Here is a 15,214-nt window from a genome sequence, read left to right as displayed (position 1 = left end):
CGCAAACCTTTAGTAAATCAGGCCCATAGAGTATAAATCACCTTTTTGTTGGGGATTACTGTAGGGAAGTTTCTTTAAAGACAGTTATTAATAACTTCAAAAACTCATTAGGCAAGGCAATTTTATGTATGGTACATTTCATTTACAAGGCTAGTCAAGGTGGGTTATGTCAAGACTACAAAAAAACAAAAAACACCACAACATTATATAAAATTGAGCTCTTGTAGCCTATAGCACAAACATGCAACCAGTGAAGAGTTGAGCCTGAGCATTGATCTTCACAACCCACAAATTTCACATTGACATATAAAATAAGATACAGTAAGATTGAACTACAGATAAACTACAACAACAGTCCAGTGTCATGAAGAAACCATTTTTGTTTGGGGCAGGGCTCTTCAAGTTTGGCCTTCTTGGGCGGCTGCCCTGCATGTTTTAGATGTTGCTCTTCTCTCCCTGGATCAAATTGCTGGACCATTGAAAAACCATTAAATAGAATGAAGTGCGCTTGATGACAAGCCAATTTTGATCCAATCAGGTCCGTTTAAGCAGGGAAACATCCAAAACATGCAGGACAGCAGCCCTTGAGGACTGGACTTGAACACCCCTGGTGTAGGGGTTCTGTTTTTTTCTTTTATTTTTCACTTCTCTTAGGTTTTTTTTGTTTTAATTCATGTTTTAATTTGAAAGTATTTTTCCTGGTGTGCAAGTTCCATTTTAACACAGGAGTTTCCCCATTGAGGGAATAATAAAGGATTATCTTATCTTATCTTATCTTATTTCCCAAGTTCCAATCTCTCCTGATTGTAAACACATGCGTCTTGTCATTCCCTACTTATTCACTCCTCTATTTACCAAGCTTTGGTTTCTTGAGTTCTTTGAGTGTGCTCAAATTTTGGTTCATCCGTTGCTTTTGCATCAACTCTGGATTTCCTGGCCATGCAGCATGTTTTATTTACAATAAAGGATCGTATTTGTTATGCCTACTGTTGATGGATCTCTGTGATTTGGCTCCTCCTCACTTTGTGACATGACAGTACATGCCAGCCAGTAATGGACCCAACGGTAGTGCTGGTGAAACTGAAGCCTCCCGAAGCAATGAACCACATTGAAGAAACTGCTTCAAGAATGACACACTGCTTCAAGCATTTGGCACAGCCAGAAGAGTGACATCTGCTGGCTGTGTCTTAAAACTGCATCCGAGTGCACAACCGGACAACTGGGCAAAAATGTGCCCAATGTCCTGTGTGTGCATATATACACACAGGTTATAGCAATAATATGCGCATGTATATATATATATACATATATATATATATATATATATATATATATATATATATATATATATATATATATATATGTATATATATATATATATATATATATATATATATATATATATATATATATCTTTCTTCAACTAAGGTATGGTAGGCATGGTAGAATAATCATGTTACTGAGAGATTTCATGTACCTTGACATACTCTCCACCAGTCTTTCACATTGCTGTAGGGTGACTTTCTGCCTCCTAATTAATACACCTTTAAATAGAACGAAGTGCGCTTGTGTCACAATTCAACATACAGTGGAATGACAACAGTGGGGAGATACCTGTATATCAGGAGTGATATTAAAATATTTGCTCTGGTCTCTTAATACGTTCCAGAACTATGTATATTAAGGGAGAGAGCAGGGAAAATAAACAGGATCAGTGTTTGTGCCATTTTGTTTGAAGAAGATCTGCTCACATGAGACAGAAGTTGCAGGTATGTGGAGGTACTTCTTTGCCAACTCTAAAAGGTTTGGGTATATTCTTTCACGAGAAGCCCAGTAAGTGAGCAGGTTTCTATCAAAGTAACTTATATGTTGTTTATATGTTATGTCTACGTCAAAAATGTGATTGATAGTTCAGCGTATACTAGCGTTCTGTCACTTCGACATATGCTGGCTAAATTGTCACGGTGTGACAGGGCCTTAGACTGCAGTATTTGAACAATATTTTTTTTTTGACTGAGAGTTCTTTAACGTTTTTTTATCCAGCAAGCAGATTACAATCTTTCTATGTTTTTTCTGTAATTTATTTTTTATTCGTCTGTCCTGTTTATTTCTGTTCTGTGTCGTGCTGCTGTGTCAAATGAATTTCCCCTCTGGGATGAATAACGTCTACCTTATCTTACCTTACCTTATACAGGCCTGCTCATTCCACCTAATTGTCTATTTCTGGATTAACCAGGATTGGGCAGAATCATTTCTTATATGGCTCAATGCCATAAAATGAAAAATAGGCGTGAAAAAGCACTCGTGAGAAGGCCTAAGAGTGACATCACAGGGGTGTCTCTTGGTAAGCACTTAACTGCAAGACCTTGTTAACCTTTCCACAATCCACACAGAAGTACATCTTAATTACAGCAACAATTGCACAAGGTGCCATTGCACTCTTCACAACTACAACCAACAACCAACTTCAACATAGACCTAAAAATAATTAAAATTTCCTCAGAACAGACTCTCTTGTTAAAGAACAGAAAAGGGGGAAAACTATCAAATGTCTTACTTAAATAAATAAATGCACCCACATTATTTAGATATTGATCAACAGCTGTGGCTACATGTACTGTACAACAAATTCCATCACTGGATGTTGAGCGATTGCTTCCAAAATCATATTGATGATCATTTAATACATCAGTTTTATTAAGAATTGTGTCAAGTCTGTTTTCAAACAGTTTTTTAAGTATTTTAGAAAATTTAGCCACCAGTGAAACAGGTCTACTGTATAATGAAACACTAATTCTTTGTCACGACTTCTGTAAAACTGGAACAACCTTAGTCATTACCATTTCATCAGGCAAGATGTCAGTTGAAAAAGATTTGTTACAGATAAATAAATGGCTTAATAATACAGTAAATTACTTCCTTGATGGGTGGCATATCAATATTATTCCAGTCAGTAAATGTTTTATTTAATTTTTTTTTTCTTTTGACAACTTCTTAGACATCACTAACATTGTATTGTATTCCTATTTTAAAAATGTATAAACATTCAACTCTTAGGAAACTCTTTACTAAAATGTTAGCAAAAGTGATTTACATTGTTAACTATTTCTTCCTTAATTTCATTTGTTGAATCCTCCAATTTGGTACAAGTCCGATGACCCCTGTCTTTCTGATTTCTTATTAATCTGTTGATGACCCTCCAGGTGCTGTCATATTATTTTTATATGTTGTGATTATAATAGTGTTCCTTTTGCTTTCTCATAATAGAACTCACTCTTTTTCATATTTCTTATACTTTTGCTCCATTTTCACTAGTTTGGTTCATTATAAGTCCATAAATAACTTATTCTTCTTTTTGCAAGCCTTTTTCAAACCCCTTGTCATCCAGGGTTTTAACTTGTTTTTAAATTTCTATTTGCATTATTTTAGAGAGCAATAATTATCATAAATTGTCAATTTGTAAAAATGCATTATATGACTAATTAATATTCTCAACATAAATGTTTTGCCAGTCATAATTTTAAAGGTTAATCTTTCAGTGCTTTAATAGCAATGGTAGATTTTACTTACTTTAAATTTGTATTTTGTGTGCCATGACAGTGTCTCCATTTGCCTCACATATGTGCCTAGATCAATTTGGGAAGTGGAAGACTGTGTTCTGACTTTTCTTGCTGCAACACTGCAATCTCGTGACGGAGATAGCCTGAGGTTATCAACTATCGTTCTTATTGCAGGAAGTCCTTGGTGGCAACTCCACTATAAACCAGGTACTAGTGAACCCTCCAGTACACTGATGACATGCACCCCTGTTAAAAAGTATCAGCTTTTACCCTTTTTCAAAAAGGTACAACCTAATCACTTGAGGTCACACAGTCTAGCAGTAGCCAAGTCTTTTTGTCTCTGGGTCACATCTTACTAGTGCATGAATAAAAAATTAAACCAATGATGATGATTATCAGGTGAACACTATAGTTAAAGTGTCCTCCCATGCCATTGACTTGTCAGATATAGGGTTCCAGAAAACCTTTCAATGCGTCTTCTGCCATGTCATCAACCTTATCATAGTACCTTTAAGTTTTTCTTGAGCAAAAGCCTTTCCTCACTGAGTTAGAATGAGGTCAGTGGACTCCATTGAAAGAAAAAGTAATCATAGCTTGTCACAGTAACAAATGACCCCATTCATTATGTTTTGGAAGGAGTGCTTGCAAGGGTCATTTCCTAGCACAAAAATGACTTGAATGAAGACAAATTACATGGCCCCTTTTTAATGTCATTATGTAAATGACTGAACACATCCCTTACAAATGAGTGAAAAGGCTGAAGTACCTGAGCTCCAAATAAATCTGAAGTTCTTTCTTCTGCTGATCACTAATTGCTCAGATGAAAAAAACGCTTGGCATAAGTACATGAATTCCATAACATACATTTTAAGGAAATTATGTGAAAATAATAATAATAACTCATCAATAAACACATGAAAATTGTTAAACAGAATTGGTTCAGAAAAGACTTACTGAGCCGCTCCATCTTTATATCTTATTGTTATGCTCAAGTCTTTAAATTCTGAGCACTTAATTGAGTGTCTTATAAAAAGATTTAGACTGCTTTGGGCCGCTCGGTGGCGCAGTGGGTTAAGCAGCGGCTCATATACTGAGGCTACAGTCCTCCTGTAGCGGTCGCAGGTTCGAATCCCGGCCTGCGCACCTTTGCTGCATGTCATCCCCATTCTCTCTCTCTACCCCTTTCCAGTCTGCAACTTCAATAAAGGGCCACTAGAGCCCAAAAAAATCTTAAAAAAAAAAAAAAAAAAAAAAAAAAAGATTTAGACTGCTCTATAAAGCAACAATGTGGTCAAACCCACTACTAACAAGCAGGGGTGGGCAGTCTTTATGATGTATGTATCTGAAAGTATTTCAAATACAACATTTATTGTTGTAAAAACAAATGGTTGGATTTTCTAAATGACCACAGAAGATAAACTGGCAAAGATAAAGTCAGTGTGTGTGTGTGTGTCAAACACACTGAGTAGAATGTATCAGATGTTTGCTGTTTCAGGCCACAACAGCAGATCTCGATGTTTTCAACATGTGGAACGCTGCTAAAATTAGGATTTCAGATTCTGTTTGCCCCAACAGTAGTAGAGTGTGTTCAGCAAACACACTCTACTTTACTGTTGTGCTCCTCATCATAATCTCCTCTTCTCACTGTACATGCAAGCACGTTCCCTGCTACGTCCTGCACATTTCACTGCCCACCTCAGTAACATCAAACGACTATGTATTTGATAGAGACACTAATTTTATGATAACCAGATTACTTGGGCTTCCTTTGAATGGAACCAGGTTTCTTATTTTACCTCTTATGGCATGTCATATAATGAGATCACTACAAAGAATGACTTTGCTGCCTTCTGGCATTATTGTGCAATCTAAAAAAAAACCCTATGGCTTTCAGTCACCTTTGTGTCGGGCCCTGATTGTCTTACTTTTAATTTTGTCTGGAAATGTTCATGTGCACCCTGGTCCGGCTGTTACTTCCGACCCTAATCCTGTTACGGACCTTGGCCCCGATGCCAACCTGGGTCCGAAAGACATCAGTTTCACTGACTTTTGCTCCCGTAAAGCTCTGGGTTTTCTTCATATAAACTCCCGAAGCCTACTACCCAAGATTGATCAGCTAAAAGTCTGGACACATAGCTCCAATCCTGATATATTAGTTGTCACCGAATCATGGCTAAAAAAATCTGTGCCTGACTCTGCTGTCGATATCACGGGTTATAATGTTTTTCGACAAGACAGGTCTTCTAAAGGTGGCGGGGTTGCTATTTTTGTTAAAGAATCTCTCCATTCCTCCATTGTCTTTAGAAAATCCATCCCCAAACAGTTTGACCTACTTATTCTCAACATTAAGCTGACTATGAACTCCACAATGACAGTTGCTGGGTGCTATCGTCCCCCCTCGGCCCCCTCGTGCACCTTGCCCACCCTCAGCTCCCTCCTGGCCCCATACACCAAAGCTGAATTTGTCCTGATGGGGGATCTCAATTGGGACATGCTCAAACCCCCCGCCCAAGTCCTAAACCAATGGGACTCTCTTAACCTCTCTCAGATCATCGCCACTCCCACCCGTTATGATCCCAAAAATCCGGATAAGGCTACTCTTATTGACGTCATTCTCACTAACAACCCGGACAGATACTGCACTGGTGTCTTCTGCAACGACCTTAGTGACCACTGCTTCACTGCTTGTATTCGGAATGGAAGCATAATGAAACGCCCTACCATCATTACCCAGAGACGTCTGTTCAAAAATTTTAATGATCAAGCCTTTCTCCATGATCTAGCTGAGGTTAGCTGGGACAGACTCAGCCTGATCCCTGATATTAGCAATGCATGGACTCTTTTTTACGACTCCTTTACTGAAATAATAAACAAACATGCCCCCATCAAAAAGATGAGGCTAAGGAACAGATGCAGCCCATGGTTTAATCGTGAACTTGCTGAACAGCTTCGTCTAAAAAACTCCACCTGGCGCAGGGCTCGTAAATCAAAATCCTCTGTTGACTGGTTATCCTTCAGACGAATCAGAAACAAATGCACCCAATCCATCCGCAAAGCCAAAACTGACTACTTTCAAGAGCAGTTTAAAGTGTGTGGCTCTAACCCACGAAAGTTTTGGAAGACTGTTAAAGACATGGAGGGTAAAACTGCACCATCCCAACTTCCTTCCTCTCTCACGTGGGAAGGAAACATTGTATCGGATAACAAACGTATGATTGATATTTTTAACCAGCATTTTGTTCAAATTTCCACTCCACCTGGCTCTGTAACACCTCAGGACCCCTTCCCCAACCTCTCTCCTCTGAGTTCTCCTGACCTAGTCCCCACCCACAGCTTCTCCCTGCAGGATGTCTCTGTGAGGGAGGTTTTTGAAACCCTGAGCAAGCTTGACCCCAAAAAACCACCTGGGCCGGACGGTCTGGACCCCTTTTTTCTTAAAGTTGCAGCCCCTATTATTGCAGAACCCATCACCTACCTTTGCAACTTATCCATACAGTCAGCTGAACTTCCATCTGCCTGGAAGACGGCTTCAGTACGCCCCCTATTTAAAGAGGGAGATCAAGCTGACCCCAACTGCTACCGCCCTATCTCTATTTTACCATGCATAGCAAAAGTACTGGAGAGACTGATCTGCAAACAGCTGGTTCGCTTCCTGAACACCAACAATATTCTGTCTGATTCTCAATCTGGGTTTCGTGCAGGCCACAGCTGTGAGACTGCAACGCTCAAAGTACTTAATGACATCTTCAGTGCTCTGGACTCCAAGCAATACTGTGTGGCCGTCTTCATCGACCTGGCTAAGGCCTTTGACAACGTAGTACATAAACAACTTTTGGTTCGCCTCAACTCCATCGGTGCTTCAAACAGCTCGTTAGCCTGGTTCGAGAACTATCTCACTGGACGCACCCAATTTGTGAAATCTGACTGTAATTCCTCACAACCCCTGTCTATCTTAAATGGTGTTCCACAGGGCTCAATCTTAGCCCCAGTCCTATTCTCAATTTACATAAATGATATTGTTAAATCAGCTGCCAACTCATCTATTCACTTGTATGCCGACGACACAGTGCTCTATGCCACCGGTCCCTCCCCTGCAATCGCCCTGGAAACACTCCAACAGAGCTTCCAAGCCGTACAGTCTGGTTTCTCTGCCCTCGGCCTATCCATAAACTCCAGAAAAACCAAGGTCATGTGGTTTGGTCGTAAGCACGCTGTCCAAGATGGTACCATTCTGGCTGCTGACGACCGTAAACTTGACCTGGTATCCTCTTATAAATATCTGGGAGTCTGGATAGATAGCAGCCTGTCATTCACTGAGCACTTATCCTCTCTGCAGTCAAAAGTGAAGGCCAGGCTCAGCTTTCTTTACCGTAACCGCTCCTCGTTCACTGCCACTGCCAAACGCTCCTTGGTCCAGCTCACTGTGCTTCCACTTTTTGATTACGGTGACGTCATATATAGATCTGCCTGCAAAGGAGCACTTGAACGGCTCAACGTTCTCTACCACTCCGCCATTCGATTTGCTACCAACGCCCCATACAGGACCCATCACTGTGACCTCTACACCCTGGTAAACTGGCCCCCCCTGGAAACCAGGCGCAACATGCACTGGCTGATGCTGGTATTCAAAACCCTCCTAGGTCTTACTCCTCCCTACCTAACACAGCTTCTGCATCTGCGCCCTCCCCCTATACACAACACCCGTTCTGCCCCTCTCATCCTGTTAAATGCCCCACGGTCGCACTCTTCCCTGGGCCGTTCCTCCTTCCAGGTTGCTGCTGCCGACAGCTGGAATCAACTCCAAAAATCCTTACAGTTACAAACTCTTACCTCTGTCAACTCCTTCAAAAATGTCATAACTAAATCCATGAAATATACCTGCAGCTGTCCCAGCCAAAGCTCTCTCTGATCCTGTCACCTCACTAACCTGACTAGCTGCTGTTGTTTTGTTACAGTCTCATTTATTCCTTTTCTGTTGTGTCACTGTTGTTGTATGTGCTTTTATTGTCAACTGTATATCTTAATGTTACTCCCCTTCTCCCTTCCCCTTAGGAGATCTTTCACCTCCTACCAGGCCATTGCCTTAAATAAGAATGTATTCTTAGCAATTCTTGCCTGGTAAAATAAAGGTTTACTACTACTACTACTAATGATACATAATAAATACACATTATCTCTTTTTAGAAGGATTGATGAGCTTCTACATCATTTATTGTTGAATTTTAAGTGGAAAATGAAACAAAGATCGATATTCTTAATCTAAATTTAGCACAAAAAGTAAGGAAATGCATGCATGCATTTGTGGCATGAGCATCAGAGCTGAGTATGTGGGTTGTCCCCTTAAAGAAATTGCCAAATCTTCTCTGCCAATGCCAAACAGCTTTTTTTTTCTTTTTTTTTATAACTCAGAGGTACCAGCAACAACAGGAGTAGAGAGGATGGAATGGCCTGCCAGCAGTCCTAACCTTAACCCCATTGACCATTTGTGGGATCAACTTGGGTATACTGTTCCTGCCAGAGTGACCAACACAACCATATAGGCTGACATGTGACAATTGCTGATTGAAAGATGGGGTGCCATTCCACAGCAGTGTGTAAACCAGGCTGGAGTCCAGCATGAGTAGGAGGTACCAGGTTTTGGTGGTTGTGTACGGATCTTCCACACACTGCTGAGGCTCCTGTTTGTTAAATTGATAAAATTGTTAAATTGCCAATATGTGGTGTAGCTTCAATATTCAATCATCCAATCCAACAAAGACAAAACAAGGGTCAAAGTTATTTGGCAGTGGCAGAGATTTGACAACACAACAAATGCATGTTCTTTACAAATGTGTTACCATTTAAAAGGGGAAATGAACAAGGTTTATAATGAATAACACAAGTTGTCTCTAGGCGCTTTCCAGAGACCCAGAAAATGACCCCCGAGCAATTATTACATAAACAATGGCAGGTAAATACTCCCCTTGTGGGAGAAAAGCCTTAAGCCAAACAGTGGCAAGGAAAAACTCACCTTTAGGAGGGAAGAAACTTTGAGCAGGACCTGGCTCAAGGTCTGGGGGGGGGGGAGGCGCTCCTGCCGAAAGCCAGCTGAGCAGAGGTCAGACAGAGAGAATGAAGAACAGAGAAAGGAGAGACACAGACACAATGGTTAGTTGGTGTACTACAGGAATGACCATATAAACAGGATGACTATATCACTGAGGTGGTCAGTGGGTGGGACTGCAGGTCCTGAAGCTCTGGCCTCCAAATCTGAGACCTTTCATTGAACCCTCACAATACACAACAAAGAAATAATCTCCCAAACACATATTTCTTTACTTTTGGTGCTAAATTTGGTGCTAAAATATGAATACTAGAAATATGCTTAAAGGCACACACATTTGTCACTGTCAGGTCCTCGTCATTAAACAGTGTATAATATTTTAAGAAGACCCACCACACACATCCAAAATATGATGTAATAGCAAGATAAAAAAAAAAAACATGAAAGGCTTTAGTCATTCTTCAATGTCACAAAGTTTTATTCATGATTCACATGACCTGTAGGGCTCTGTGATGAAACAAAATGAAACCAGCCTGAGGAGAAATATGATTTATTTCCCCTTTTTATATAAAAGTGACACTTAGCCTCGTGAATTATGGAATATATTGTGTCTGCCGGCAACTGTAAGCCCCTGCCAAAAAAGTCAGAACAAACAATGTCAAAAAAGTGTTTTATACTTAAAGTACAGAGGGATAGCCTTAGAAAACAAGTCACCACAATGTGCTCTTTATGGCAGTGTATTGTAGTATAAACTTATGTCCAGAGAGAGGCAGCAGTGTATTATTTTCAAAAATGACCACAGATCAAAGATAAACTGGCCGTGTGTGTGTGTGTGTGTGTGTGTGTGTGTGTGTGTGTGTGTGTGTGTGTGTGTGTGTGTGTGTGTGTGTGTGTGTGTGTGTGTGTGTGTGTGCATTGTATCAGATGTTATCTGTTTCAGGCCACAACAGCTTCACATAGATAGTGACAGGCAGATGTTTTCGGCATGTACGCAGCTCCTAGCTCTGATTTTGTTTGCCCTGACAGTTGAATAACGCATAATAAATGCACATTATCCCCCTTTAAGGACCAATGAGTTTCCGCCTGATTTTAGCAGCATAAGAGCTCAGATGCATACAGTTAGTACACAATTTATTTTAGCCTGTTTTTTAGAAAAGCAAGTAAAACTTATTGCAGTAGTCTCGAATAAGCAGCCGAGCATCTGGGCACGCTCATATTCTTTCAACAATCTATGTTCTCTAGCAGAACTGAACTGACCTGCAAATAAATCCCTACATCCTATGATGTTATTTAGAGAATAATATTTAAGCTACAAAAAAGTATTAGTTCACATGCATCTACCTTAAACACCATTAAATCAGCCCCCTCTGCCCCTTGGCTGTACCTAGAATTTGTCCTTAACTTAAACACAGATTTGGTGACAAAAGGGCAACCCAGGCAGAATCCAGCTGCCCTCTGAGATTAATCTGACTCACAGGCAATGCGGACCAATGTTCACTCCATTTGTATAGGGACTAAATGGCCTGTAGCAATGGATCCAGTACCCCCATACTCCCTCCTGGCTGTCAAAACATGTTGTTACATAGAATGATTTAGTCCAGAGGGCAGCAAATGGCAACTGTGCAGTTTAAGGTCATCCCAAACAAGCTTACTCAGCAATGTCAAGCTTTTTGAAGAAATTAAAGTGAGAGGGGAGTCACTTGTCACACTTCCTTACTGTTTGTCTTCAAATAAGTGCTGGTATTTAAAAAAAGGAGAGCGAGAAAGCGACAGAGGAAAACAAGCTAATGAATAGGCTAACTGATATCTTTACAAATTAATCAATTAATACACAAAAGACATTTGAAAACAATCAAAAGGACATAAGTTAAAGCCACACTATGTAGTAATACCACTTCTGACAACATGGGTACAGCATATCACATGAAAGTTCATGTGTCAGGCCCTGGTGTAAGAACCAGGTGCACATTTGGTGGGACATGATAATGTGACAACCCATCCCTACCCAAGCAGTTTTTTCATTGGCTTTTTGGCAAAACGTCAGAGCTATAGTGGGGCAAAAAAGTATTTAGTCGGACACCAATTGTGAAAGTTCTCCCACTTAAAAAAGATGAGAGAGGCCTGTAATTTTCATCACAGGTATATCTCAACTATGAGAGACAAAATGAAAAAGAAAATCCAGAAAATCACATTGTCTGATTTTTAAAGAATGTATTGGCAAATTAAAGTGGAAAATAAGTATTTGGTCAATAACAAAAGTTAATCTCAATACTTTGTTATATACCCTTTGTTGGCAATGACAGAAGTTAAACGTTTTCAGTAAGTCTGAAGGTTTTGACTCACTGTTGCTGGTATTTTGGCCCACTCCTCCATGCAGATCTCCTCTAGAGCAGGGGTTCTTAACCTTTCTGACCTTGGGGCCCAATTTTTTCAGTACAGAGTAGCCCGGTGCCCATTAAATATTAACACTTTATAGCAGGGGTATTCAACTAAAACTTTAAGAGGTCCATTTAAAGAAAATGTACTCAAGCGAAGGTAAGAACATCATAATATATATATATATATATATATATATATATATATATATATATATATATATATATACATATATATATATATGTATATGCATGTATATACTCTGCGTTGGTGTAACGCAGAACCATAAATCAGCATTTACCTCTCACTGCTGCTCACTGCACCACCATGCGCGACTTTAAAAAAAATAAAGTCAAGTCAAGATGTCTACAGAGACTCCAACCACCCCACCTCGTCCTAAAAGAGGAAACAGAGGTGTGTCACACAGCATGCTGCAGGAACCTCCACAAACGTAATATAACATCCCAGAGGAGCCAGGCATCTGTTGCACAGTTCTTTATACATACATATATTATGCTCTTATTTATTGGTCATAATATACAGGTGAAGGTCGGAAAATTAGAATATATTGCTAAACTTAATTCGTTTCAGTAAATTCAACTAAAGGTGAAACAAATATATTATTTTCAGCTACATGCAAAGTGAAATATTTCAAGCCTTTATTTGTTATAATTTTGATGACTATGGCTCACAGCTTATGAAAACCCCAAATAAAAAATCTCAAAAAATGTGAATATTTTATGAAATCAATAAAGAATTAAATAATCAGAATTATAACAGCTCGTGGAGCTCATGAAGCGAGGTCATCATCATTTTCAACATTGAGCAGACCTGTTCGGAGTTCCATACCACAGTTCTGAAAGACAAGGAGCTGCTTGTCTTTTGTCATTTTGTCATTTAATTTAGGTGCGGTTCTGTTTAACTGCCCAATGCAGGCAGACTTTGTTTAATTTACGATGACCATGCTCAGGTTCAGGCTGTCTGTACAGTCATCAAAGTTCAATGCTATTAAAGCATTTTGTTTTTTCATATAAAATATATACATTTTATGCATTTTAGACGTTTTGGGGATGTCCCTTTTTTTGGTGCTCGCGAAAATCGCTGAAATCGGGATGTCCCTTATTTCGATTTCTGAAAGGTGCCAACCCTATGCGTATGGCGAGTATGAGAGCATATTTCGGAAAAAAAGCAACACAGCTGCAGCAGCAAAGGAGAGACAATTAGCGTGGGAGAAAGTTGCTGCCCGAGTCAATGCGTAAGTTTGAATACAGTATTCATTTAACATTTAAGCACACTGTCTTATAATATTACAGATGAAAACAGTGGTAGAATGGTATTGAATGAAATTGTATTGTCATTTAGATGCAACCCCACAGGCGTAAAGCGCACTTGGCAGCAGTTGAAAATGAAATACAAAAACATAATTCAGACAGGTAAGGCATAATTTGGTTGGGCCTATGATTGTACCTCACTGCAGTTTTAATCATATTTGATATATTCAGCATACATACATATTCAGTGGCCATTTCAATGTATAGTGGCTTTATCCCGATTAACAGTTGAGTTCTGCTCAGCCAACAGAAAGAATTTGCTCTGAACTGAGAGTTTGTAATGTTGGATATACTGTACTGTATATGGCTGGAGAATGTTGTTCAGATAAATAATAGAGTGTGATGAAAAACGGTAATGTTCTGTAAGGTACTCATCAGGGAATGAAAGTATATCTAATCTTGGTCTAAACATCCTCTCCTGACGTAAGGCATTGCGAATTAATTCAGCTTCGATGTCAATTGGATTCCGGAGGAAGGACACCCCATGTCGGATAGCTGCTTCAGGCTCAGCAGGAGGGAGGAGACAGAGAGAAACTCAGGGTTTATTGAAAAAAACCTGCTAGCGAGCAGGTTAGGTTCACAGGGTCAGTTGCCATGGTAATTGACTCAGAGTTTGAGTTACATCGCTTTCTGGAACTGAAAACTCCGGGTTTCCCTCATCTCGGGGTTAACAAACAAAACCCGCTTTCTGGAATACCCCCCCCCCCCCCCCCCGGTCCCCGTGAAATAAGTCTGAAAACTTGTTTGTAACAAGTTTTCCAATGTCTAAAAGTGTGCTGCAGTCATACGTTTTCCTGCGTTAGATAACTGGGATCACAAACGTTAGATCAGATCAGATGAATCTTTATTGTCTCCCTTAGGAGAAATTTGTCTTGGACACGAGGCACGGCGAATATCATACTCTTACTCTCTAACTTTGTTAGAAAAACAAAATTAAAAAGAGCAGTACGGACAGTATCTGGACACAGCTGCACAATCGTTTTTTTCCACAATGCTTCTTTGTAAATTTACATAAACATTCAAATAATCTGTCCATGTGATCTACAGACTAAGAATTTGACCAAAAGGTTGTTCATGTTGTGCACTTAAAAACAACTGATGAATCTTTAATGGCCTTTTAAGATCAATAGAGTACTGTAGAGTAAGGCAGCAGCTGCCTCAGGATATAAGAAGAAGGTGTAGCGAGGACGGTGTAGTATTTATATCTACATTTCTCTGATGTCTTGCAGACCTTGCTGGCCCACAGAGGACAGAGACCAATGTTGAGGAGGATAAGATGTGACAGTTTCCCTCGATCTGACCGAGCACCATGCTGGAGCTTCATGACGTGCTGCTATCTCTGTTGGTTACTTTTAGTCACTCTCCCACACATGCATTTGTGCACAAAACACACACCACAGCAGCACTCACGGTTATACCACCTACTCCTTTGTAGCTCACTCTCCTCTCTCAGCCTTCATTCTGACTATTTTCACATAAAAAAAGCTTGCCCCCATTGGAAACCTGACTGACTCAAAATCACAACTGTGCTGTCCAGGAAAGACAGAGGCATGTAAAGAGAGTTTAAAAATAGGTTGAAGAAGTTAACAATAAATAGATGGAGGAAACGCAAAAATGAGACATCAGACTGAGCAAAAACTATGTTGGACATGAAGATCTGTAAGAAGTAATCAACACACAGAACTGATAATGTAAGAAGCAAAAAATCACTGTCCTGCATTAGGTTAAAGTAAACCCCAGGTGCCCTGGATAAGCTCAGTGAGTTGAGTGGGCACCATTTACAAAGGCTATTTCACTCTTTGCTGCGTGTCTTCCCTCTCTCTTCCAATTTCCTGTCTACCTACTGTCTCAATACAGGTCACTTGTGGCGCAAATATCTTAATAAAAAAAACAATGTTTGACGC

The sequence above is a fragment of the Cololabis saira genome, chromosome 1 (genome assembly GCF_033807715.1).
Source record: "Cololabis saira isolate AMF1-May2022 chromosome 1, fColSai1.1, whole genome shotgun sequence".
Taxonomy (NCBI): Eukaryota; Metazoa; Chordata; class Actinopteri; order Beloniformes; family Belonidae; genus Cololabis; species Cololabis saira.
Note: the sequence above shows the minus strand (reverse complement) of the source record.